Raw genomic sequence first — 21,845 nt, 5'->3', positions numbered from 1 at the left:
CAAAGTCTCACCTGAGACAAAGTTAGTACCTTCTGCCTATGAGCCTGAAAAATCAAAAATAAGTTAGTTATTTCCAAGATACAATGGGGGTATAGGCATTGGGTAAATACTTCCATTCCAAAAGAGAGAAATCAGCCAAAAGAACAGAGCTACAGGCCCTACGCAAGTTCAAAACCCAGCAGGATGATCATTAAATTGTGTAGCTCCACAATAATATCCTTTGACTCAATGTCCCACATCCAGGGCACACTGATGCAAGGGCTGGGCTCCCAAGGCCTTGGGCAGTTCTGCCCCTATGGCCTTGCAGGGCTCAACCCCCCATGGCTGCTTTTAATGGCTGGCATTGAATGCCTGTGGCTTTTCCAGGTACAGGGTACAAGCTGTCAGTGGATCTATCATTCTGGAGTCTGGAGAATAGTGGCCCTCTGTAATAGTTAATAATACTGAGTGTCAACTTCACTGAATTGAAAGATGCAATGTATTGATCCTGGGTGTGTCTGTGAGGGTGTTCCCAAAGGAGATTAACATTTGAGTCAGTGGGCTGGGGAGGAGGACCCACTCTTAATCTGGTGGGCACAATCTAATCAGCTGCCAGCAAATATAAAGCAGGCAGAAAAATGTGAAAAGGAGGAATTGGCATAGTCTCCCAGCCTATATCTTTCTCCCATGCTGGATGCTTCCTGCCCTCAAACATTGGACTCCAAGTTCTTCAGTTTTTGAGACTCTCAGACTGGCTCTCCTTGCTTCTCAAGCTTACAGACAGCTTATTGTGGGACTTTGCATCCTAGTAGTTCTGTCCCTCTACAGAAATCTGACAAACATAGATTTTGGTACCTGGAATGGTTCTAGAGGAACAGGATATTAAGGATGGAGTTCTTTCATTAGTTTGGGAGTTTCTGGAGTTGGCTGCTTAATATGATTAGATTCAATAATGCTAAGGACTCTACTTCTGATAGTATGGAGAAAACTAATAGCCCTTAGCGTGGATATAATGCAAAACAGATGCATTTGACATTCCTCATTCACCACTCATGAAGGGCAAGGAGTTTAGTGACTTATACATAATACCCTCAATCAATTTCCAGACTTAAGCCAGTTTACAGACCCAGAATCCCTTGAATGAATGGGAGGGATTCCCCTTCATTCCCCTTGAGGAAGGACTCCACTACATTACCGACAATTTGTGCAGTGAATCTTTCTCCCATCTTTCCCCAAGGAGACCGCCAGCCTTTTACCAGGGTACCTGTGTATTGGAGAAAGGGAAATGATCGACATTTAGGGAACTACTGGACACTGGCTCTGAGCTAACGTTGATTCCAGAGGACTCAAAATGTCACTGTGGTCTTCCCGTTAAAGCAGGAGCTTATGGAGGTCAGGTAATTAATGGAGTTTTAGCTCAGGTCCAACTCACAGTGGATCCAGTGGGTCTTCGGACTCATCCTGTGGTCGTTTCCCCAGTGCATAATTGCCACAGACATTCTTAGCAGCTGAGAGAACCCCCACACTGGCTCCCTGACTGGTAGGGTGAGGGCTATTACCGTGGGAAAGGTCAAATGAAAGCCATTAGAGCTGCCTCTACCTAGAAAAATAGGTCAAATCAAAAACAATATTGCATCCCTGGAGGGATTGTGGAGATTAGTGCCACAATCAAGGACTTGAAAGACACATGGGTGGTTATTCCCACCACATCCCCATTCAACGCTCCCATTTGGCCTGTGCAGAAGAAAGATGAGTCTTGGAGGATAACAGTGGATTATCATAAGTTTAACAAAGTGGTGACTCCAATAGCAGCTGCTGTTCCAGATGTAATAAAGATAATATATATTATACATATTTACATATATATTATATGTATAATACACATGTATATTTTAAGTAACCTAAGTCTACCTTCATGTGTAGTACATATATCTTAAAACAGAATATTCCCATTTGCTCCTGCTTGTTTATTTCACACTGCTGTCTTTCATTTCCCTTACCCCTATACTATAATCACCCAGTATGTTGTGGTATTGCTTGAAACAGCTGTTTTATATAGTTAAAAAAGTTTAGCTTTAAAAAGCTAAACAATGTTATCTTATATTCATGTATTTCTCCTCTGGCAGTCTTGTTTGTGTAGATCTATGTTTCTGCTTTATATCATTTTTCTTCTTGATGAATAAACATGCTTTTAAGATGCTCTTATAAAGTAGGTCTGCTGACAGCGAGTTTCCTGAGTTTTGTTTGTTTGAAAAAGTCTCCCTCTCTCCTTCACATTTGAAGGATAATTTTGCTGGTTATAAAATTCTAGCCTGGTGAAGGTTTTTATTTCGACACTTTAAATAATGTACTCTACTCTCTTCTTGCTTTCGTGGTTTCTGACAAACAGTCCAGTATAATTATTATTCTTGTTCCTCTATATGTCTATTTTTATTATTTGATTTCTTTAGAGATTTTTCTCTTTGTCTTTGGTTTGCTGTAGCTTGAATATGATATGCTTAAGGCGGTGTGTGTGTGTGTGTATGTGTGTGTGTGTGTGTGTGTGTTTGTGTATGTATTTGGTATTTATCCTCATCCGTGGATAATTACCAATACCTAGATCAAATAGCAAGAAAAAGTAAAAGAAGTGAAGTAATCAACTCCATGTAGGCCTACAAGTACGAAGGAAGAAAATACACTAAAATAAGATTCAGATTAAACTACTGCAAACTCAGATGTTTCTTTCTGAAAGGGAGATAAAACAATAAAGACACTAATATCTACCAGATAAAATAGGAAACATTTTACTCAAAGCCAAGAACATTCAGATACTGGGGAAATGTAGTGTCTTCAGGAGCAAAAGTCAAAGAAATAGTTCCTCACTAGGCCCTTGGGAGCACAAACTTAAGAATTATCATCAGAAGCTTCAGTTTAAGAATGTACTAAAGGCAATTTTATAGCCAAAACAAGTGTAGAACGAAAGGACTTAAGATCTCCATAGCAAGTAGCTATGAAATGTTTCTGTAATATTGTTAGCAAGGTTATCTCAACAAAACCTTTGCTTTAAAAATAAGGAAAAGTATCATCTTACTTTCTTGATGCTACTAAAGAAATGTCAAGTTAGTAAGGAAATAGCAAGCCAAAGTATAAGGGTACGTTTCTTGCCAAAGGTACATAATGGACACCAAAGCTGCTTTTACCCTGAGGATATTTACCACACAGAGTAAAAGTTAACAGCAGTCTGATGTCCTTGAGGGTCAAGGGGGAACTGTAATCAAAGCCCAGCCATGCCTGGGGGAGGCATTCAAAAGGAGAGTCTTCCCAAATTAAACCAGAATTTCAAAGGGCTATTTTCTCATTGCAAAGGTAAAATAGAAGTAAACACACCCCTACTCTACATCCAGGAGACTGCCAGAAGGGTAGCCTCGGTGATAATTCAAGCAGGGCCAGTGGTTGAGGGTGTGGGGTCATAGACAGTGGACCTTCACAGATTATGATCATGTTTCAGCCAGATGATTGAGAAACCCTCTAATCAATCTACCAATGCCCCAATGTCCCTATAGACCTGGTAGAATCAAATGCAAATTCTCTATGATGAATCTTATTCTGATACCTTAAACTGTGCCTACAAATAATGTTTCAATGACTTTTAATTTATTGTGGCAGCACACAATACAATTAAGCACAACTCTTAAACCTAATGTTGAGGGCAATAAATAAGTCAAATGCAAAAGAGTATACATTATGTGATTCCATTATGTAAAGTTCAAAAACAGACAAAACTAATAGATGTTGTTAGATGTATGGAGGAGGTAGTGATGGGGTAGGGGCTCGGGGGGTGCATAAGAAGAACTTCTGAAACACTAGTAAAGTTTTGTTTCTTGATTTTGTTCCTGGTTTTGTGGTTGTGTCCAATTTGTGAAATTTTATCAACATGCCTTCTTATGATATGTATACTTTTTTTGCACACTGATTGTACTTTAATAAAGTTTTTTTAAATAATAGTAAGGAATTTTTTAAAAAAATTTTCAGTTCCAGGGTACATGTGCAGGATGTGCAGTTTTGTTACGTACAACGTGTGCCACGGTGGTTTGCTGCACCTATCAACTCATTACCTAGGTGTTAAGCCCAGCATGCATTGGCTATTTTTCTTAATAAAGTTTTTTAAAAGCATGAGCAAAAACCATCAGGAAACAAAGATAATAGAAAATGGAATCACTGAAAACTTTAGATACTAAAATGAGCAAAACTATAAAATAACTATTCTTGCTTTCTGAAGCTTGAAAATATCTGCAATGCAATATACTACCTCTAAACTGATCTCCAGTGATCTCCACCTCCTTGTTTATTCCTTTGCAGAATCCCCTTCCCTGTGCATGTGTAAGACCTAATGAACAGAATACAAAAGCGATGGGATATCACTTCTAAGATTAAGTTGTCAAAATACTTTGACTTCTGTCTTGCTCACTCTCCATTGGTCTCTCTTTCCCAAAACACTTGCTCTGGAGAAACTATACTGGCATGTTATAAATAGCCTTCACATCGGTCTATGAGCCCCACATGGCAAGGAACTGTTATTTCTAGTCAGCCAGAGCCAGGAATTGAGCCAGTCAACAACCATGTTGGTGAGGTTGGAAGCAGATCTGCCCACCTGTCCACCCACGTACATGACTACGGTACTGGCCAATTACTTGATTCCATCCTTGTGAAAGAACCTGAGTTAGAGGCACACAGCTAAGCCACAGCTAGATTCCTGATCCATAGAAACTCTGAGATAAAAAATGTTAGTTATTTTAAGCCAGTAAATTTTGGGATTATTTGTTATGCAGTAATAGGTAGTGAATACATGCAGGGAATAGAAAACCACGTAAGATTATCTAGTATATTTTTAAATACATGAATAAAAACTTTAAAATTAAAAAACACAATAATCAAAATGAAAAAATATATAATAGGTTTAATAACAAATGAGATATCATTTGAAAAAAAATTAGCAAACTAGAAGGCAGATTAGAAATAATTATCAGAATGCAGCCCAGAAAGACAAAATGAGAAAAAAATGTGGAATAAATTAAGAGAAATTGAAGATAAAGAAGTAAGTTTAAAAAATACATTTAGTCAGAAGTCCAAAGGCAGAGTAGAAAGACTGGCAGATAAAATATTTGAAGAGATAATTATAAAGAATATTCCAGATCTGATGAAGAAGATATAAACTCACATATTCAAGAAGTCTGGGAAATTTTATATAAGGTAAATAAAAGGAAATCCACCCTTAGGCATAGTAAAGTTCAACTGCCCAAATCCAGAGACAAAAAAAAAAAAAAAAATGACAGGTCATCTACAAGAAAGACAATTGGAGTGACAGCTGATTTCCTAATAGTAACAACAGAAGACAAAAAGCAGGGAAAAAATAGTTTCAAAGTGTTGAAATAAAGTAAAGACATTTTCAGACAAACCGAAATAAATTCTAAAGAATTTACTTCAGGCAAAAAGGCAAGTAATCCCAGCAGAGGGTCTAAGATGAGGAGGAATTAAAACCAAAAATATTGGTAAATATCTGGGAAAATCCAAATGAAACGGTGAATGCAAAAAAAAAATGCTAATATATTGTGTGGTATGATATATAGAGAGAGAGATAGATAATTAAAATACATAAAAACAAACTGTAAACAGCGAAGGACTTGAAAAAGTAAAGTGTTCTAAGATCCTCATGTAACAAGATTAAAGTTATAGATTAACTTAGATTTCATGGCCCAGAATTGGCTTATTATCTAAATTTGGTTATGCAGAATTGCATTGATAAATTTGGTAGATCAGTAACTATTTAAAAAGTGAAGTCCATCAGAGACTTGGTATTATACTAACACAATTTCTAAGGGTCTGAGGAAACTACAGTCTTTACAGCGGAAGATGACTTAGGCTGCAGCTGGTTAGGAAACCTTTCCTCTAAACCACGCTTCAAGATCCTGCTAACAAAATGAGAAAATCAAGAATACACAGGGGATAAATTTGAGAACTTCATTTCTTTGAACTTCAGTTTACAACAGCAGGAAACTTTGAATTCATTTTTTTTTTTTTTTGTTGTTGGCGGCAGGGGTCGGGGGAATACTCAAAAGGGCAGCAGCTGATATTGCGAGAACGGCTTCACAAAGATAGCGGAAAGTCGGTACTGGTATACTCCTGATATCTTCCTCTAAAGAACAGCCACATCCCTCATGTGCCCCTAAAGTTAAGGTGAAATGATTTTAAAAACTGGGATATGCTTGATATGCCTTGCAAGTGTCCAGAATGCCACCAGCATCACATTTCCAGCCTCTTTCTGCCACCTTACTCGCTCTTCCCCAGGGAGAATGAATAATTTAATCTTTGTTGGTGTTTTCAGAAGAAGAAACTGGCCATGTACAATTCAGTCCTTCCCTCTACTTTCTCACATGGGTAGGATTTCTACAGATCCTCCATGCTACAAGTTTTGTAGGGGTAGGCCTTCTATATATGTGTGTATAAGAGGTGAGGGGATCCTGCCCAGGTCTAGCATCTATGTAATTACAGGTTTCAATATTAGGAACCCACTTGCCCATAGACATAAATTATATTTTCAATATCAATTTTATCAGTATTAAAGATAACATCTTGCTTTCATATCTGAATTCCTCTTTCATCATATGTCCAAGTTGGTTCCAAGAACTCAGGAGGTAAAGTTCCCCTAAAACCTCCAACAATAGAAAATGCATAATTTTGGCTACTCAGTCTAAATTTAACAATAAAAATGAAAATAATAACATCAAAATAACCATTAAGAACAAGTGACTGTGCTATATGCAGAGCAAACCTTTTCTTTAATTTTCCTCATGACTCTGAAATGTAGGTATTATCATTTCCATTGTTTGTTCATTTGTGTCTTTTGGAGATGGTATTACAGTAGAAACTCATCTGAAAGGCTACAAAATGGAAATCACCCAATACAACTGGGCTTGAGTCCTTTCTAACTCTTTCTTGCTCCATGATAAATAAAACCACTATTCTCATATTTCAGGTCTTTTTTCTGTAATGATGGCCAGTTTTCTCCAAATAAACATATCCTAAAATCATGTTAATGTTTTTATATAAAACTTTACATAAAATTGGGCAATACTTTTCACTAGAACTGAATCAAATTATTTCACTGTCTTTGATAGCTTGATCTAGAACACATAGTCCCATATTTATGACTTATTTAGCACATCAGCCAGGACCTCAAAGTCAGTTTTTGTCCTTGATAACTGTAAAAGCAATTATCAAATCCTAGAATCATGTCTTAGAGATGTTTAGTAGTCTAGAAAGGGATCAGCAAACTCTGGCAGGCCAAATCCAGCCTGCTGCCTGTTTTTGTAAACAAAGTTTTATTGGAACACAGCAACACTTACTTGTTTACACATTGGCTATGGCTCCTTTCACAATATAACAGCAAGGATGGGTAGTTGTGACAGAGACTGCAAAGCTCATAAAACTTAAAATATTTACTATCTGGTCCTTTACAGAAAACATTTGCTCATTGCTGGTCTTGGCATGGAAATTGATTCCATATTCTTGGTACTCTAAGTGGTAAGCACAATTCTTTCTCTCACACAGTCGCAGGCAGTACTCCTTATCTCTATGAACTTTCATCAAGTTGATGGCAATGATGATAATTTGAACCCAGTTTCCTCACTTCTAGTCAAATCATTTTTTAATCAGATTCCTTCATCAATAATTCCACCAGTCTTCAACTATCAGTATTCCAGTGGAAGCTGGATTTTCAAGAGATGTTCAGAAACGCTTTTAGTTACTTATATTTAAAAATAAATTTAGAGTTGATAACTGCATACTTTATACTCTCATACTTCAAAAAGTAGCCAGTTAATTGAAATAAAACAGGCATGTTATAAATGAATTACTAATATGTGATGTTCACTGACTACTGAACATGAATAATGGCTAAATTTTCCATTTCACCCTAAAATACTGACACCCAGAATGAGGCTACTGATACTTGAGACATGGTTTCTAATTTCCAAAAAATCTTTATTGGATAATGATCAAGAGGACAAAAGTCAACATTTGCTGATTACCTACCAAATGCATTTTACCAAGCAAAATACCTTAGATAGATTACCTCATTTGCTCCTCACAATAGCCTATGAGACAAATATTATTGCCCTCCTTTAAAAATAAAAACATTCAACTAGGAAAGATAAACAAACATGCCCCAAATGGCAGGGTCTAGATTTGATATTTTTAAGGAAGGAACAATTCTACAACTTCCAAAATGTCTTTGAATTAAATGAACTCAAACTTTACAAGGCACTGTACATTTTATCCAAGGTGTTTTTAAAATTATCTAACAACAGATATAGCACCAGCACCCACCAAAACCAGACTCCTCTGTGCCAGTCTTCACCTCTTTGCTTTTAGATTGTGAGAAATTCTGGAGACTTCTGGAGAGTAGTCTGGGATAGTAGTAGGGGCAATCAGAGAGCTCAAGAAAGCATATATTTACCAACTGGTATGAAAACATTTCAATACTTTAACAACTGGTAGAATTGTATCACTGCCAACTTGCTGAAAAATAAATCTGGAAATCTTTAAGACTCCAAATCCGTAATTATGCAGACGCACAATCAAGACTAATCACTTAAGCCATGTGATTGAGTACCCTATAGGGGAGCCCTACCCCTTTTAGTTCTCCATGATTGGCTATGACTGTTATATAATGTTAATTCAGCTGAACAGAAGATATAAGACAGTGCTTCTCAAATTTTTAACCCATTTTCTTTACAATGTTTTAGCATGATTCTCTATCACACGGATTGTCTGATTAAATATTTGATGCTATTAACTATGATACCTGGAGTTTCAGTGATCTAATTCTCAATGTGTCCAGTAAACATTAACTAAAGGATATCAAGATGCTGTATATCATTATTCAAAGAGCACAAACTGGGCTAGTCATCAGCCCTGGAGAGCTCAGCATGTGGCAGAGGTACATGGTACACCATAAAAATCATAGATTTTTAATGATTTACTAGAATAATGTTGTACAATAATTTAATGTTTAGTCTTTCAGCTTGATAAATTATTTAAACAAAAAGCTATTTTAAAAGCAACACATTATTAATTTAAAATCATATCAAACAGAGAAAATATTTTTCATTTTCATGATAAATCTCCATGATATGTAAGCCAATCATTCTTGAAAAAGTATTTCGGCCGGGCGCGGTGGCTCAAGCCTGTAATCCCAGCACTTTGGGAGGCCGAGACGGGCGGATCACGAGGTCAGGAGATCGAGACCATCCTGGCTAACACGGTGAAACCCCGTCTCTACTAAAATATACAAAAAATTAGCCGGGCGAGATGGCGGGCGCCTGTAGTCCCAGCTACTCGGGAGGCTGAGGCGAGAGAATGGCGTAAACCCGGGAGGCGGAGCTTGCAGTGAGCTGAGATCCGGCCACTGCACTCCAGCCTGGGCGACAGAGCGAGACTCCGTCTCAAAAAAAAAAAAAAAAAAAGAAAAAGTATTTTAAAATGATGTAGGAAAACAGAAGAGAAAAAGTGAGACTGTACTAATTATTAAATACATAATAAAGCACATATCTGAAGCAGTCATGGCACGATAACCACAATTGTAAGATTAGATGATTTTTTCAACACTAGTTTAAAACAGCCTCTTCCATAAATACAGACTCTGCAAAACAGTCCTAGCATCTATCACAGCACAATTTTCACTACTCTTTCAATTTACAAAGAAGTATTTATTTTATAGATAATCACAAACTGAGATTAATAAAATGGGATGATAATAAAGACAAGCTAGGGATAAGTGTACAGTTCAGCAATAAGAATATCATATACATATAGTAACTCATGTAATTTGTTTTTCCAAGTCAAAAAATACTGATGCACACTGTATAGCTCTTTTTAAAAAAGTTAGATCATAAGCAGTAATTTTGCTATCCCTTTACATTAGTGTAAATGTATCTCATTCCTTCCACAGTAGCTTTAAATGAAACATGTTCCTTCCACTCTGAAGAACTAGAAAATATCTCCACTGTTTACAAGACCTTATGTTTGATTCTAACGGGAAACAAATTCTCAAAATGTCAATCATCTTAGTTATTTCACAGAAAAGTCACATTTTAATACTATGAAATCATGTTTGGAGAAATTGGAAAATAAAAATTTAGAACTGACATTTGATTTTGAGGCTACTCACCACTCCTGGCTTACAGTTGTAATAGCAATGCTTGGAAGCGTTGTCAAAGGTAGTGTGGTCGGCCTGGAAATACCATCTCCCTCAGGAGTCCTTGCCCTTTCACTCTGTCTTTGAGACAGTGGTGGTAACTGTAAGTTTCCTGAGCAACACCTTCTCCCTCTCCAGAGGTCGATTCCAAGTGTGTTACTGGAAGAACTGTAGGATTTACTCAAGCTACATTCAAAATAATCTTTAACATTCTGGAGGAACCACAGGGAAAGAAAAAAAGAAGAGAAAGAAAATGAAATTCAAATGTTAAATGGAGTGAAACAAGAAACTAAATGATCAAGCTGTCACTTATTATGTCCTGATGATCTCACAATCAGAATCTAACATTGATGTCAAAAGCTTAAGAGAAAACAATAGAAGAGGCTGATTCTCAGCTTTTGGAATACACTTATCCGTGCATATTCCTCGAGATTTTTAGGCATATAGATAATGTTTACCAGTTGTAGTATGTGGATTGGAGGCCTCCTTCTTTCCTTTCTATTTTAATTTTTTTCATAATTTGCTAAAATGATATTAGCTAAAATTTAAAATATATTTTGGAAATCAATGTTATCATTCTTCAACTATGGGAACAAACTATGAGAAAATATGAAGTTTCTTATTCAGTATTTTATGTATTTATTTATTTTTTGAGAAGGTGTCTTGCTCTGTCACCCAGGCTGGAGTGATCTCAGCTCATTACAACCTCTTCCTCCTGGGGTTAAGTGATTCTCCTGCCTCAGCCTCGCACGTAGATAGGACTACAGGCACGCGCCACAATGCCCAACTAATTATTGTATTTTTAGTAGAGATGGGGTTTCACTATGTTGACCAGGCTGGTCGCAAACTCCTGACCTCAGGTGATCTGCCTGTCCCAGCCTCCCAAAGTGCTGGGATTATAGGCATGAGCCACTGAGCCCAGCCATTCAGTGTTTTAGGGTAAAAATATTTTCTGTCTTAGAACAGTGGAATGTTGATAATTAGAGGTGACTGTTATGTTCTTATGAAAGGTCTTCTTACAAGTGGAGATATATATATTTGGTCAAATTGTATAAGAATTCAGAAAAAGAAGTGTACTATATCCAGTCTTGAACTGCCATGTTCAAGTACATGCCCTAATGCTGACATTAATCATATACTTTGTGAGAAGACAAAGACATTGTGCTATACTCAATGATACAAGTTATTTATTCTTCCCATATCTTTTGGTGACAATGGGTCCTGAGATTGTTGGGAGTGGGAGGCCCTAATGAGCCTCTGCCTGGTGTACCATTCAAAACAGCTGAAAGACAGAAAATGTTATAGCCCTGCAATGGTCACTGATACCAACTTAAGGTTTAAAAGTTAGAATTTTCACTGTCCACACTTGGCTAGCAGAGAATAACGGAAGTCCTAGTATCGGGCTAGTCTCTCACCTAAAAATTACTCTGTGACCCTAGAGACAGGTATTTCCTACTAGCCCTTCAGACTTGAGTTAGGAGAACCTGAGACTAGACCTCCTAGAGTTTAAACAAAGTTCTTTACCCTCCACTCCTCTACTCCATGGCCCCTATCCTAATTCATACAAGGATAATTAACTCAAGTTTGAGGATCTAGCTGTATTAATTCAACACACATTTGACACACATCTATTATTATTTTGCACTGTGCTGTTTAAGAAGGATACAATAGCAAAAAGAGGAATGGTATCTTTTCTCATAGAACATATAATCTAGTGATTTATACTTATCTGAGGCATGCAAGACTATATTTTGATGATAGAAATCTGGGCAAAAACAGGCTTGACAATTTTCAGGAGCCCTACCCTCCATACCAGAAAATGGGATACCATTATATTTTCTTTGCTTGACTTATAATTTTAAAATACTATTTATTTGAAATTCAGTAGAACCACAGTTCAGTATCAGGAAGAAGACAAAAAATTTAAAATTTTCCAGAGTTTGAAACATTCTGGAATGTATCAGTATTTCACTGTTTAGCAACTAGTTATTATATTAAATCCATTGTAGGTCTGGCACTTACTGTATGGGGGGGGGGGTGTGTGTGTGTGTGTGTGTGTGTCTATGTGTGTAAATTAGAAGCTAAAGGGAAAAACTAATATATATGTTTATTTTTTGAAAGACAAACTACTGGCCGGGCGCGGTGGCTCAAGCCTGTAATCCCAGCACTTTGGGAGGCCGAGACGGGCGGATCACGAGGTCAGGAGATCGAGACCATCCTGGCTAATACGGTGAAACCCCGTCTCTACTAAAAATACAAAAACTAGCCGGGCGAGGTGGCGGGCGCCTGTAGTCCCAGCTACTTGGGAGGCTGAGGCAGGAGAATGGCGGAAACCCAGGAGGCGGAGCTTGCAGTGAGCTGAGATCTGGCCACTGCACTCCAGTCCGGGCGACAGAGCGAGACTCCGCCTCAAAAAAAAAAAAAAAAAAAAAAAAAAAAAAAAAGACAAACTACTTTAGGAGACAAAAATATATAAAACCTTCCTGAAGAGATTTAAGAGCAAACTAAACGAAATCATAACTGTAAATCAGTCTAGTTCCAAATATGCATGTAAAGAAAGCACTGGTTATATGGAAAGCAAAGTCTTGAATATCTACTTTATCTCTTATGTAAGAAACACCATGCCAAAGAACAGAAATAAGGATACCTATCATGTAGCTAAACCACCAACCACCCTAGCCTCCTAATGTGATTATCAGATATTTTTCTCCTTTAGAAAAAAGAACTATTACCAGCGAGGTTTAATTGTAGTAAGTGACCTAAATGGGTACTATTTGGTACTTGTTATTTGAAAAACAAAAAAGTCACACCTATCACAAAATATCTCCCATGCTAATTTGCGAACAAGCTCGAATTTTCAAATTTAAAATCATTCTTTAAGTTAAAAAGATTTGTTCCAGAAGACCTCAGTTAACATTAAATGCATTGCCACAAAGTAAGAGCATAATGGAATAGCTTGTCAGAAATTAAATTCAAGATGAAAACTTAATAGTGTTTTACAAACACTAATTAACTCATGCAGATTTATTCATAATTACTTTGCACTCTGTAATTCATACCAATAATTTATACACCACTACCCTAAAATTACTAAAAACCTCATAGTAAAATTTAATTTAGTCAGTTCTCAATTACTGATTTGTGATCTTGAACTTCTTTTCCTAAATTTTCAAAGATTTTGTGGAAAGGAACATTAATTTGAATGCTACCTCTGGAAATCACAACTTTTAAAATGCATCATGGTTTCCAAAATTCACCTGATAATATGATAATAAGGAAAAATCTAGTTTTAGCTTATCCTTCTGTTTCTGAATAATTATTTGTTTAAAAGTCAATATTCTTGCCAATAAAATTTGAAAAGGTTGTCACAAAGGAAAAGGTAGTGTAAAATCCTGCACCTAAGTAGAAGTTTGCTGAGAGGAGCGGGAGGGGACACCAAAGGACTGAGCTCTTTGTGATAGCCCCATATTGAAACCAACCAATTTGGGACCATTGAAATGTACAGATGAGAAATGCTGGTGCTTAAGTAGTCAAGGTTTTGTTGCTGTTATTATTTGTCTTTTGTTTTTTCTATTTCAGTCATTTTTGAAGCATTCTCTACTTTTTGAATTCTTCTGGTTAAACTCAGTGAGAAAATGGAATAAGGTATTTTTAAGGTCTCCTACTGTGCTTTGGTACACATTCAATTTGGACCACAGGACAGAATTTTTTAAGCCTTATGAAATCAGAAATGGAAATTATGGAAAGCAGTGAATGGCAGAGTCCCAATCAAAGCTAAATGTCATGATACTCCATGAGACAGTAATGAAAGCAATTTTTTCTTCGAAAACTGTGATTTTTATTGTTGGCAGTCACCATCAGTTACAAGAGTAGTTTTTTGGAGGTAATTATTATCACTCTTACTGACTATTTTCCCTTCTTTGAAACAATCTCCCAATATATTTGCATATATAATTTCTGTGCTTAGAAATGCAAATGAGAGTCAAAGGTGTAATGTTAAGTTTTCTAGTAGCTACATTTAAAAAAAAAAAGAAAGACAAACTACTTAGGAGACAAAAATATATAAAACCTTCCTGAAGAGATTTAAGAGCAAACTAAACGAAATCATAACTGTAAATCAGTCTAGTTCCAAATATGCATGTAAAGAAAGCACTGGTTATATGGAAAGCAAAGTCTTGAATATCTACTTTATCTCTTATGTAAGAAACACCATGCCAAAGAACAGAAATAAGGATACCTATCATGTAGCTAAACCACCAACCACCCTAGCCTCCTAATGTGATTATCAGATATTTTTCTCCTTTAGAAAAAAGAACTATTACCAGCGAGGTTTAATTGTAGTAAGTGACCTAAATGGGTACTATTTGGTACTTGTTATTTGAAAAACAAAAAAGTCACACCTATCACAAAATATCTCCCATGCTAATTTGCGAACAAGCTCGAATTTTCAAATTTAAAATCATTCTTTAAGTTAAAAAGATTTGTTCCAGAAGACCTCAGTTAACATTAAATGCATTGCCACAAAGTAAGAGCATAATGGAATAGCTTGTCAGAAATTAAATTCAAGATGAAAACTTAATAGTGTTTTACAAACACTAATTAACTCATGCAGATTTATTCATAATTACTTTGCACTCTGTAATTCATACCAATAATTTATACACCACTACCCTAAAATTACTAAAAACCTCATAGTAAAATTTAATTTAGTCAGTTCTCAATTACTGATTTGTGATCTTGAACTTCTTTTCCTAAATTTTCAAAGATTTTGTGGAAAGGAACATTAATTTGAATGCTACCTCTGGAAATCACAACTTTTAAAATGCATCATGGTTTCCAAAATTCACCTGATAATATGATAATAAGGAAAAATCTAGTTTTAGCTTATCCTTCTGTTTCTGAATAATTATTTGTTTAAAAGTCAATATTCTTGCCAATAAAATTTGAAAAGGTTGTCACAAAGGAAAAGGTAGTGTAAAATCCTGCACCTAAGTAGAAGTTTGCTGAGAGGAGCGGGAGGGGACACCAAAGGACTGAGCTCTTTGTGATAGCCCCATATTGAAACCAACCAATTTGGGACCATTGAAATGTACAGATGAGAAATGCTGGTGCTTAAGTAGTCAAGGTTTTGTTGCTGTTATTATTTGTCTTTTGTTTTTTCTATTTCAGTCATTTTTGAAGCATTCTCTACTTTTTGAATTCTTCTGGTTAAACTCAGTGAGAAAATGGAATAAGGTATTTTTAAGGTCTCCTACTGTGCTTTGGTACACATTCAATTTGGACCACAGGACAGAATTTTTTAAGCCTTATGAAATCAGAAATGGAAATTATGGAAAGCAGTGAATGGCAGAGTCCCAATCAAAGCTAAATGTCATGATACTCCATGAGACAGTAATGAAAGCAATTTTTTCTTCGAAAACTGTGATTTTTATTGTTGGCAGTCACCATCAGTTACAAGAGTAGTTTTTTGGAGGTAATTATTATCACTCTTACTGACTATTTTCCCTTCTTTGAAACAATCTCCCAATATATTTGCATATATAATTTCTGTGCTTAGAAATGCAAATGAGAGTCAAAGGTGTAATGTTAAGTTTTCTAGTAGCTACATTTAAAAAATAAAAAGAAACAGGTGAAATTTATTTTCATAACATATTTTACTTAGCCTTGTATATGCAAAATATGACATTGCAACATGTGATATTATCAAAAATTATTAATGAAATGCTGCATATTGCACTGTATATTCAAAATCCAAGATCTATTTCATGTTTACAGCACATTTCCATTCAGACTAGTACTTAATAGTCACATGTGGCTAGTGGCTACCATAGTGGACAGAGCAAATCTAGGTAATATTTATCCAATATGGTGGGGTTAATGTTCATATCCATTGCATGTTGCCTACAGGCAACCTTCCTCTTGTTTTGACTATGCCCACCATTCCCTCAGGGAGGATCAGGATTATTATTCAAGGATGCAATGAGAAAGAATTAATGGTTTGTCCGTCTTTTATAGATGGAATGCATTGATCAGTTTTATTCTTCCAAAAAACAAAATACTGGTGCACACAGTACACAAATAGTATTAAGGGACAATCCCAAGGCTTTTTTTTTTTTTTTTTTGTAAAAAAAGTTTTCTAAATCCCAGAAGTTTTCTTTTAGATATCCTGAGCAACGTTGGTACTGAGAACTTAGACTGTAACTTAAAGGAAATGCCCTTCTAGTCCAGGAGCTAGGAAGGGAGGAAAAAAAAAAAGAAGTAAATGCTGCCACAAGTGACAGAACAGAACACATTAACTAGGTTCTTTGACATGCAAAAACAAATAGAAATGGCAATGGAAAAGGAGTGTATTTTGGAAGCAAGAACCTAAATAGTACACCTAACTCTCCCTCTGCACTGTGGGTCCTACAGGGAACATAGAAGAAAGCTGAGAATTAGTTCTAACATACCTGCCAAAGGCTTTGCTGCGGTATGAGGCAAAGGGATCACAGGGCCCACCGGGTGAGCATCTGTGAAATAGGAGCTTAACAAGATGGGTTATTACAGAAAACAAGGAAAATTGCTTTTTCTTCTTCCCTCCTTTCTTTCCTTTCACATATCTGATCAGCAGCACATAGTTTTTAGCTCAATTACAAACAGTAATTGGGTAAAGATGAGACAATTAAAGACACACTAATGAAGGACTGGTCAGTTGAAAGCAAAGAGATAACTAAGGACCAAGATCCAAAGCTATAGAAGATAGTTTACAGATTTCTTCAGATGATTTAGATCGGGGCTCTTCAAACAAAGTACATGCCTATTTACTCTGCTATCCTGTTAAAATATAGTCTGATTTGTAGGGCTGAGGTGTGGCCTGAGATTCTGCATTCTCAATAAACACCCAGGTAATGCTAATGGTGCTGGTCCAAGGACCACACTTGAATAGCAAAGGCCTAGGGGCTACGTATATCACAAGTTTCTTAGGAGTAGTTGTCAAAAACCCCACCACAGGAAGTGACTTTCAAGGGTTAGCTGTACATGGGTAAAAGTGTGGAAGAAAGTTATCAGAGAACTGATCATGCAAGCAGTGTGGAAAGAGGAATTATCTGAGAGTGAGGATATGGGCGTAGACTAGAGATTGGTGGTTTGGTGATTGAAAACCATAAAAGTGAAACTCAGCCCATTTCCAAGATGCAAAGAGGGTATTGTTCCTGCTGTCCAACTCACAGAATGCCAGGTCCAGGTGCTGGCTATGCCCATGTCAGAGAAACACCTAGTCACAGAGTGGTGTGTTGAACACCCCCAGCTGCCCTTTGAATAGAATTATCCAGTGACTTCTTTATTGAACAGACCGAACGTGATTGGGACCTTTTGGAACTTACATCATCGGCCGTCACTGTCATCACACTCCTGCTTTTCTTCATTATAGAGGTGGAAAATATCACCTCTTAGGATGTCTGTTATTCAATGCAGCTTTGCTGACACTTTTTAATACCTACAGGAGAAAAAAACACACACAAAAACAACAGCTCTGTATCCTTAAAGAAAAATATGTGGCACACTCTCTAAAGTAACATTTGAAATGTGTAACATGTACATGTAAAAGCAAACATCATAATTTACCAAGCCAATTAAATTTGATATGCTGAGAAAAGAGCTTCACAAAATATTAATACAAAAATCCAAGAAATTGGTACAAAGCTATTTGGGAAAAGATAGTAAGAACAATGAGTAACAATTAGGCTCCCAAATAATGATTGTGAAGAATATAAAAATAACATGCATTTTATACAAATGCTTTATAGTTTACAAAGTATATTCCCATAAAATATTTTATTTGATGCTTGCAACAGTTTGTTGGATTATTTTCATCATTTTTTCTAATAAAGGAACAGAGAGAACAATTATTTGGCCAAGGTAACATAGCTAAAACATGACGAGTTCAGAACTTAAAGAATATGACTGCTTTATACTGTCAAAAAAAGTAAAGAAAAGTAAACCAATACAAAATATATATACATGAAAGAAAAAAACCTTAATCGTCATTTTTACCACCAGTTTAAATTTCTCATATGTCTAGTGCATAAACTAGTCGGCAATTATTTATCATAGAAAATTCTAGCAACCAGTAGTTAGAGCTTGAATTTCCTGGTTTAAGTCACAGATATCTAGCTATTTTGAGATAGAGATGCTGTAGTTCATGACATTTGCTTTGTGTAGAGCATTGGAAGTCACTGTAGAAACAAAGAACCTCAATAACACTACCAGAATTTAAGGGTGCACTCTTATCGTGGAAACCAAAGGCAAAGCAGTCACTGGTTTATGAAGACTCAAAGGGAAGAGGGTGGGAGGGGGGTAAAAGGTGAAATCGTATCTATTGGGCACTGTGTTCACTATTTGGGTGATGGGTTCACTGGAAGCCCAAACCTCAGCATTACTCAATATATCCATGTAACAAACCTGCACATGTACTATTAAATCTAAAATAAAATTTTTAAAATTTAAAGTTGTCATACAATAGACTACAAAATAACACAAAAAATTGTGTTTGCAGAATTTAACTGAAAAAAAGATGTAATATAAAAAATACAAAATCCAAGAAGTATTAGTCCATATGATGGTTTCACAAGGTCTTAGTACCAAAAATATCCTGTATTGTTGCTGAGCTCAAGGACTCCTATATATTTTTTCACTGTGTCCATTTAACCCTTAATGCATGCTTTATTTTAAAAGTCTGCTTCTCTAGCATGAAGATATATATAGATTAAGAGCATGATGAAATTGTAGCTGTGTGACTAGGAATACCAAGTAGTGGCATTGTACCATCACCCAGGAAACCAGGGTTGAATTTCTAACACATAATTTGACTACATTATGCAGGAGTTGGCAGTGAAACTGACAAAGTAGATAAGAAAATGGGGGAAGGGAGAAACTTTGCCTTTATAAGTGCTCTAGGAGAGAACCCCACGGGCTTTTCAGGTATTTGATTCAATATGCAAATGAAAAGAATTTCCTCGGCATACACGAAAGGATGATTAGAACTACGATGCCCCTCTAATGCTGACCAAACAGCAGTAGGCAGAATTCCAAGGCTTTTACTCAAAGGCTGGTTGAAACCCACCGAAAGTAGACAAGTAACAAGAGATATTTTATCAGGGTTATAGTCAGTATCGAGGGCCTCTATAGGTAGGATTAAACCTGAAAAAAAAAGTTCAAACTCCTAAATTTAAGAAAAGCAAGATTTAAATGCAGGATATAAAACTATGCATACTCAATGATTATAACTGTAAAGTTGTGAGCATATAAAAAATATTAAAGGTGCTATGTGAAATGATGATAATGTAATAATGATAATAATAGAATAATGGAATAAGGGTTATAGAAGGTTTCCTAAGTGAGTTGGTTTTTTTTTTTTTTTGAGACGGAGTGTCGCTCTGTCGCCCGGGCTGGAGTGCAGTGGCCGGATCTCAGCTCACTGCAAGCTCCGCCTCCCGGGTTTACGCCATTCTCCTGCCTCAGCCTCCAGAGTAGCTGGGACTACAGGCGCCCGCCACCTCGCCCAGCTAGTTTTTTGTATTTTTTAGTAGAGACGGGGTTTCACAGTGTTAGCCAGGATGGTCTCGATCTCCTGACCTCGCGATCCGCCCGTCTCGGCCTCCCAAAGTGTTGGGATTACAGGCTTGAGCCACCGCGCCCGGCCGAGTTGAATTTCTTTAGTGGAGATAATGTAGAACAATATTAAAAAATATAAAAAGGTATGCCAAGAGTGCAACACATGTAGAAAGATGCCATCATGAGGAAGCTTACAACAGGCAGAGAGACAAAATGGTCCAGGGTAACATCAGTAGATCTTTTGACAAGCAAGAGTATTTTTGTAAGGTCTTAGCCATGGAAATAAATTTGTTTTATGATTCTTTGAGTATAACTTACTGTATAAATTCATGTGTCTTCAACCGGACACATGTCCTGGCTCGGAAAAAGCAGGATCACAAGTTACAAGGCAGTTTTCCAACTGTTCTACAATAAAAATACATTATTTTATATTTAGGGAAAAAAGCCAACATATGTTATATAAGACCAAAAAAAGCAACAAATATAGATTGATTATTTTCTGGGATATTCCTCATCTGCCCCTTCAGACCCACCCTTGGCCCTTCTCCATTCTGGTCTGTGCCCTGGGAGGCTGGCCCTCAGGTGCTGTCTAGCCCTCTGGCTCCTAGGTATGTTCAGTCAATGGAGGCAGTTGCAAAAGATCAGAGGGCAGGAGGAAAAAGGGGTCCCTCTCTGCTGGCCATAGTGTAGCCATGGCTAAAATGTTCTACTTGAGGTCACAGATCCTGCAGGACTTCCTATTTAGCTGTGGAACTGGAAGCAGCTTCCCACTGTTGCTAGCCTCCTAGTACTTCATAGCCCTTTTTGGTTATCCTCAACCCTGCCTATACCCTTTGTAAATAGTACTTTCATTAAACTTTCTTTCATCCTCTTTAAGAGAACAATCTGTTTCCTACTAGGATCCTGACTAATACAGACCTGCTTCCAAAACTTGACAATAGTCAGAATTGTTAAATATCTCCCCTCAGTTCCTAGCACAGTGACTGACACAAGCAAGTCTCAATAAATAAGTATTCAGAGAATAAATGAGTAGAACCTACTTGGAGATCTAGATTGGTTTTGATACTTTGAGAAAAGGTCAGCAAGCATTATCTCAATTTGTTTTTGTAAGTCAGAAATAGTTCTGTGTCCTCACTCACAGATGACAATGGAGATTCTTTTCAGGAACCTCTGCTGCCTTTTGTTTAGGCTAACAGAGATGGAGGATTTACCTTGAGTCATTTTTAAGTACTCTACATACATGATTTCAATGATATCATAAAAGCAACCAACCAAATGTGCTAGGCACAATTATCAAGACAAGTGAGGGAATCATGTCTTGGGAACAGTAATAAAACCTGCCCAAAGGCATACACTCTGCTGGTTAAGACCAGAGCGTTCTTGTTCTAAAACCAAGACTATTAACCTATCACTGTACAGCTGATTGGGTCTTATTTACATCTTTTCAAGGTGAAACTAAGTGAAATGGTTTTTATATCTTTTTTTTCTGATGTTGGTAATACAAGTTAAGTTGATCAGTTTCCTGGAGCCATGCTCCCTGCTAGTGTAAGGACAAAAATAAGTGATATTAAAAGATACTAACATTTTTAAATACATATTTAAGGCAAATGCTGTAAGTGAGAGGACAGATCAGGTTCTCTTAATCTGAGATTATTGTCCCTTATAAAATTTGCTTCTGAATAAACAAAACACCATATGCTTCATTAAAACAAAGTATTTCTAAAAATTTCTAAGGTGATAAATGTGATGGCAGATTCCATTTCTGATATATGTTTAATAGTTTTCCCGGTGGTTTTATATTTAACCATTTAAAAGATGCTTTTAAATTTATATTAGTCCTTTATAATGTTCTGTTTTATTCAGACTAGAATATTCTTTATATAATTGTACCTTTTCCTTTTTCCCCTTTCTTAACAGATGTTTAAAGGTTAAAATGAGGAAAAGGACCCTGACTTCTGTGTTAATAGTGTGAATTTCACCTTTCACGGGTTAGAGTTATCAGTACTAGTGATACTTGGCTAAAAGGAATTTCAATGAATAG

General features: G+C 36.5%; 1 long non-coding RNA gene across 1 annotated transcript; it reads right to left on the bottom strand.

Annotated features, from left to right (window-relative positions):
- Nucleotides 1-10,285: 10,285 nt before the first annotated feature.
- Nucleotides 10,286-20,209, bottom strand: LOC117092053. The gene is made up of 3 exons (XR_004440611.1): nucleotides 20,123-20,209; nucleotides 17,575-17,687; nucleotides 10,286-10,425 (listed from the first exon to the last, which is right to left on the bottom strand). It is a non-coding gene; the product is annotated as an uncharacterized LOC117092053 (long non-coding RNA).
- Nucleotides 20,210-21,845: the final 1,636 nt, after the last annotated feature.

The sequence above is a fragment of the Trachypithecus francoisi genome, unplaced genomic scaffold (assembly GCF_009764315.1).
Source record: "Trachypithecus francoisi isolate TF-2019V2 unplaced genomic scaffold, Tfra_2.0 Lachesis_group12, whole genome shotgun sequence".
Classification (NCBI taxonomy): Eukaryota; Metazoa; Chordata; class Mammalia; order Primates; family Cercopithecidae; genus Trachypithecus; species Trachypithecus francoisi.
The sequence above is the reverse complement of the archived record's forward strand: the minus strand, read 5'-3'. Positions and strand labels throughout refer to the sequence as shown.